The sequence below is a fragment of the Aphelocoma coerulescens genome, chromosome 6, assembly GCF_041296385.1.
Source record: "Aphelocoma coerulescens isolate FSJ_1873_10779 chromosome 6, UR_Acoe_1.0, whole genome shotgun sequence".
Taxonomy (NCBI): domain Eukaryota; kingdom Metazoa; phylum Chordata; class Aves; order Passeriformes; family Corvidae; genus Aphelocoma; species Aphelocoma coerulescens.
In genome coordinates this window covers 30,561,535-30,567,534 of record NC_091020.1, presented here as the reverse complement: position 1 = coordinate 30,567,534, position 6,000 = coordinate 30,561,535, and the positions used below count along the sequence as shown (strand labels likewise).

The window sequence follows — 6,000 nt, the reverse complement described above, 5'->3', positions numbered from 1 at the left end:
TTCTACCTGTTTTACCTGCCTGAAATCTACATTCCCCTCTCAAACTGCTTTGCCATCTGTAGGGTTGAGGAATCAGGGGAAAGCAATAGAATTACTCTGAGATAACAAAGATAAATGCTGGTTACAAGGAGGTCTGGAAATCCATGCTTGCCTTAACTCAGTCTTTATGCTGGAATCAGTAGGGGATGAAGCTCTGGGGACACTGCTGTGACAGAGGGGTTTGCAAGAAAAACTCACACACTGCTTCATTTCTCAGAAAAATACTAACATTCTTCTGGCTCCTCCTCCAGAACCAGCCATTTCTGATCCCTGAGATAAACCCAACTGTTTTCTGTTGTTCTTCCTCTCTTGATCAAGCTTTGCTCCCACAGCAGCTCCCCCACTGCAGCACCTGCAGCAGTTCACAGGGCTTTGAGGAGCTTTCCAGCTTCCTCCTCCTCCTCCTCCTTGCCACCTTACCTCCTAACTCTGCTTCCCTCAGCCCCATTCCCAGGCGTGATGAGCCTCCCCAGGCTCTTGTTTTCTACCATTTTGCTGGATCATCTGCCATAACCTGCTCAAGTTTTCCTTTTTAATTCTTTCTATTCCCACAGCTCTTCCTACTCCTGCCAGAGGAGAGGAAGCTCTGACATGTTGATTTTTCAGACCAGCTGCCTGTTGATAAATAATGATGCAATATTTAGTGGATATTTATTGATTGCAGGGGAAAGCAAGCCGGTGGTGATCTGCAGAAAAACAAGGCAGGGATCATCCTTTCAAGCCTCAGCAAAGGACTTTTGTTGGATGATTAGCTCACAGCAGCATCTGCAGTGGAAGCAGTTAATAGTTCCATTTAAAAAAACCCATGAACATAAGACTAAGAGCATTTAAAAATATCTGTTCTTAATGTTGCTACGGAGACCTTTATTGTAGCCACTGTACGTGATGTGCATTGATTATATTTCTCATAGGTAACATTTCTCTCTCAGACTACTAGAAGATGACAACACTCCCACTTGTACGAGGTGGTAGGAGTACACAGGCTGTGGAACTAAACAGCACTTGAGAGCAGCTTTACTCAGTTTTTCAACCCTTAAAAATTTGTACATGTACAGTTTCAGCAGTTTATTAACAGTTTCTTGCCTTTGCAGATATCCCTTGTTTAATATACTCTGCCTTTTTAAAGCAAAAGGGCTTAGGATCAGCGCTTAGGATCATTGTAATTGGGGTGATAAAGGCAGCAATCCTATTATAAAAATAAGGGTTATCATTCATATGGCTGGTGGTGCATGCATTTGGAGCTCCCACAGTAAAATCTGAGTAGTTTCAACACATGGAATTCAAACAAAAACTGCACTGACTGCATCAAAGATTTTATTTGTCTTTGAGCTGAGTTGATCAGGTCACAGTACCAATGGCAGAAAATGTATTGCTCGTACTCAGGTAGTTACATGGGCTGCTCTTTTCAAAAGCTTTTGAGAAAATGTTGCTGATCAAATGCAGTTAAAATCTTGGCAAAAAACCCTCCAAGTTTTTATTACCATATTCTAAGCTTTACCCATTCCAATAAAAATAACATTATTTGGAAATACAGCCCTCACAGAACTTCAGTTTCACTTTTTAGATGACAGTTTTCATCTTCCTGGCTTTTTTTTTTTTTTTTTTTTAATATTGATTTGGATTAAATAACCTTGCAGGGATGACAAAATTTAGCAGAAATTATTCAGGAAGCCAAGCTGCTTTAAGGCTTATTTCAGAGAAGTTTTAAATTTCATATTGAAAATATTTGCTTCAGTTTTTCCATTTGTTAGATGTAGAGCTCAATAAGTAAGTTCAAATAGAAGTGTATGGGCTCCATTTCAGGCAGCTGTGGTTTTAGAGACATGCTTCTTAAATTAGTGGAATAACTGAAAATTTGTAGGCTGGTAGTGGGAGGAAATGCTCAACTGCTGTGATGCTGAGGACAACAAACAGGTTCCTCACTTCTTTTAGCCTGCAGATTAGAATTTCACCTTCTCACTCAATCCAGCATCCTCAGCATCACCGAGTGCCTGGGAAAAGAGAGTGGAAATTGAACAGATCCAAAACTGTACGAATATCCATGAGCTTTGCTTCCTGGCCTAATGAAGCTACAGGAGTACAGTTTGTCCAAAATATGGGAAACTGTTCTTCAGTTAAGAGGGATTTGGATTTTTTGCCTTGACAGAAGTTTGGAAGTGAACATGAAGATCCTTGTTTTAAATTGCATTTCTGCCAGAAATTTCCATCTATTTTTACTGATAACCCAAATTTTAGAACAGCCTCCCCAGTCTGTTGATTTTCCTTACTATTTTTCTTACTTATTTTTGTTACTTCCTTTGTGTAGGCAGTTCACTTATCCTGTTCCTCTGCAATGCCTTATGCACAAAAAAAAGGTGTTAAAAAAAGTGTTAAAAACTTACAGCCTAGACTCCATGTCAAAGGATAAGGCCAGATCTGACTGCTACTACAGAGATAATAGTTTTACAACTTGCAAAATGTTTGTGACATTATGAATTGCTTCTGTCCTTTCAAATGTATCATTTCTTGAGTGTGATCATGAGGTTGTGTTTCTGGGTGAATTTAAATTTGGCTGATGTTTGCCTTGCTCTGAACAGAAGCAGCGCAGACAGCTTAGTATGAAACCAGACTATTAAATAAACTCTAAAGGGAGAATGGCAGGAATTGTAATGTTATGCTTTCTCAGCTGAAATGTGTTATTAATGGTACTCACAGAGATTTTAATATTATAGCTATTTGTCTTACGTAGCTGAACAAAGTAATTCATGTTATTACAAATATGTAGCCCAAATTGACGTGTGTATGTATTAAAATACAAACATATGTACTTATATTAGAATTATCATTCAGATATGGTCGCAATGATTATTATTTGCCATTAAACATGGTCTTTGGGATATTTTCTGAGAAAATCTACTTGAGTTTGTGCAGAAATAAGTTGTGAAGAGAATAAAACTTCGTGCGTATAGATTAGCCTTGGGAGCCCATGTGCATCTTTTAATTCTCTGAATACAGAAGCATCAATACAGGCAGGGGAAGACAGTTGTGAAAACCTGTTAGTAGGAAGAAACAGAAATGAGAATATGTAAATAAATGTTTCCATTTACCTTTCCTGAGCTTCCCACCAGTATAAAAGGTATTTTTCCCCCTAGATTTATTTACATTAAAATGCCTGGTCTACCTTTGAGTGCTTGGAAGAAGTTATAGTCATTTTAGTTTAAACTGCTGGGTTGAGGGGAGGAAGGGCTGACCAAACAGGAGAGGAGATGTAAGGATCTCTTCAGGCATTTGTGAACGGTTCAGCTCCACAGACACGGTTACAGATGCTGAGAAGGACAGCTTTATGTACAGCCCTGCGAAGGTGCCTGAGAAGCCCAAGGCATGAAAGGACAGAGTCATGCCTGCCCACTGCACCTACACCAAACACACCTTCTCCATAAAGTACATGAGCTGATCAGTAATTTCCTTTTTTTTCTTTTTAATCGCTCGAGACCTCATATGAAACTTAGCAGCAATCAGAGACGCTAAGGTGAGTAATGCAGAAATCCCAGAATCTTCCTTCTCTGAAAAAAACTCCAGTCTGAGCTAAAATTACTGAGATACTCCCTCCAGCTTGGAGGATTGGAGCAGGTTCCCTCAAATCTCCTGCTCCCTTACTCAGCTTCTCTTTCCAGCTGAGCCCCATAGGATACACGGGCCGTGCGAGCAGCTGCAGGCATCCAGGACCTGCCACGGCACGTCCCCGATCCCAGGGCTGGAGCTGCTGAAATTGGATTACCGAGTCTTTGCACAAGTAATTGCTCTCCCGAGACCCGGGCACGAACTCGGGCTCGGAGCGTGGCAGTGCCGGGTGGTTCCCTCCCGCTCCCCCCGCAGCCCTTCCGCCCTCCCGCCGCAGGACACAGAGGCTGAGGAAGAGTCGGACACAGAGGCTGATACAGAATCTCCGCTCTGCGCCTCAGCGGCTGCAGCCCGGCCGCGTGTGCAGCTCTGACCTTTCCGCAGGGGTGGGCACCTCCAGCAGCAGGGAACGAGGCAGGGAGCGAGCGAGGCAGGGAGCGAGGCAGCTCTTGCCGTGGCCTGATTTGGCCGAGCTTATCTGGAGGCTAACGAGACACAGCAGATGCTCCGCGGCCGGCGGCTGCCGGAGCTGACAACTACCTGCGGATTGACGCAGGGAATTACACCTTTAATGAAGGGCAAGTGAGGCACAGAGCCTCACGGGGACCCTCATCTCAAACCCCACACTCATCCCTGAAGTGTGTATTAACCCTTTAGCCAGTGAATCCCTGCGCAAACCAAAATTGCTTTTTAATGCAGTTTCCTGAAGCCTCTCCATCAGCCAGAGCCTGCTTTGGACTAATCCAGGAAGTGAGCCAAGCATTAAAAAAAATAATGTGAGGTTATGGAATATCAAAAACATATTGACTATAGTGTAATTATACTTGAAATGGATTAGGGGAAGTAGATAAAACAAACTCCATTCTGAAAAAGATAATTTGGGCGCGTGCAAGAGGGTCTTGGGGAGGCTGCCTGCAATCCTGAGCAGGGATGGTGAATGTGCTTCAGAGCATGTAAGGAAAAGGTACTGGAATGAACACTAAATGACAAATGTGATAATAACTGTCCCAAACATATCACTTCCTAAGCCTTAAGCAAGCTGGCATTTACATGAATACCACAAGTCAGCAAAGGAAATGCAGATAGAAGTGAAATGTGTGTGACAAGTCTCACTCGCATCTGCGAATTAAGTAACAGTTTCTGGACTTAAGATGTAACAGCAGGCAGGGAATAAAGGAAATCTTCAGTTTGCCTTGGATACTGGTAATATTAAAAGCCTGAATTTGTTATATTTACAATTAAAATAGATATTTTTGAATTTTTTTTTTTAATCTTGGAAAAGTTATCTGAGAGCTACAGTTCCTAAGCGGAGGATCTTGTTTCATGATAAAATAAAAGCTAGGTCTGTGTGAGATAGTAACAGAATCCCTAATTAAGAACCAGGATACTTTAAGCTTGAACAAGATGAGCCTCTTGAAGCAAGCATCCAAAGCATCTTTACATCCAAAATGTTAAGCTCTTGATAAAACAAGCAGAACATACTTTAAAAGATAATGAAAGATGAGCTTCAGTGAAAATACTGGGTTTGTATTTGGGCCAAACTAAACCTTGGATACAAACCCTCACTGTCTTTTTTTGTTTTAACATGTTCTGATCCAAAGTGGTTGGGCTCTAAGCCACAATTACCAAACAATTCAAGTGTTTTACTTGTTGCAGGTAAGACTGCAAAGCTGTTCACAAATGAGAGTATCCCTTTTGTGAGACAGATTATACCAGATCTGTAAATTTAAACAGAGTTAAAAACCCTCTTCCTCTTCAGAAGTAAATGTCAATTTGGGGCATCCGCATCTTTACTCAGCTAGGGGAGGTGTTTTGGTTTTTTCCTCCTGCTGCACACAATATTCACAATTCCAAAGTAAATTCTGTAGTTTCTCATTATCTCTGAAAACTGAGGGTTGAGTATCTCAGGAAGGATCCACCAAAAAGCAATATGCAATATGCACTCCTAACTTGAAAAAATAAGCCTTCCAGTGAGACATTTCTAGGATAGGAATAAAACCTCCTAAAATTCTCAGTTGCCATCCTTAAAAATAACTAGAAGTTGGGGGATGCATGTGTCATATTTTTTAGCAGGACAAATGGATGCATTAACGCAATGAAGCCAATGATTTATTCCGGCTGACGAAATGCTGGTGGTTCTCTATAGCACTAACACATCCTAAATACGATTGAGTCACCCAAACTGTATTTTTTTCCCACAAAATTCTGAGTGGGGGAACGTAGCCTGTAATAGTGAAATGTACTTGAGAGATTTGGAAATGAATATGGAGCCACAAGCAATGGGTTCTCCTCTGGGCAAGGAATGGGCTCAGAGTGGGTGAGAGACAAATTCCTCCAGGTCAGTTGAACAAATCTCCCCAG

At 41.6% G+C, this 6,000-nt stretch overlaps 1 long non-coding RNA gene across 1 annotated transcript; it reads right to left on the bottom strand.

Moving 5' to 3' along the window:
• Positions 1-644: 644 nt before the first annotated feature.
• On the bottom strand, positions 645-4,135 carry LOC138112875 (uncharacterized). Its single transcript, XR_011151888.1, has 3 exons — positions 4,014-4,135; positions 2,421-3,071; positions 645-2,030 (listed from the first exon to the last, which is right to left on the bottom strand). It is a non-coding gene; the product is annotated as an uncharacterized lncRNA (long non-coding RNA).
• Between the last annotated feature and the right edge of the window lie 1,865 nt (positions 4,136-6,000).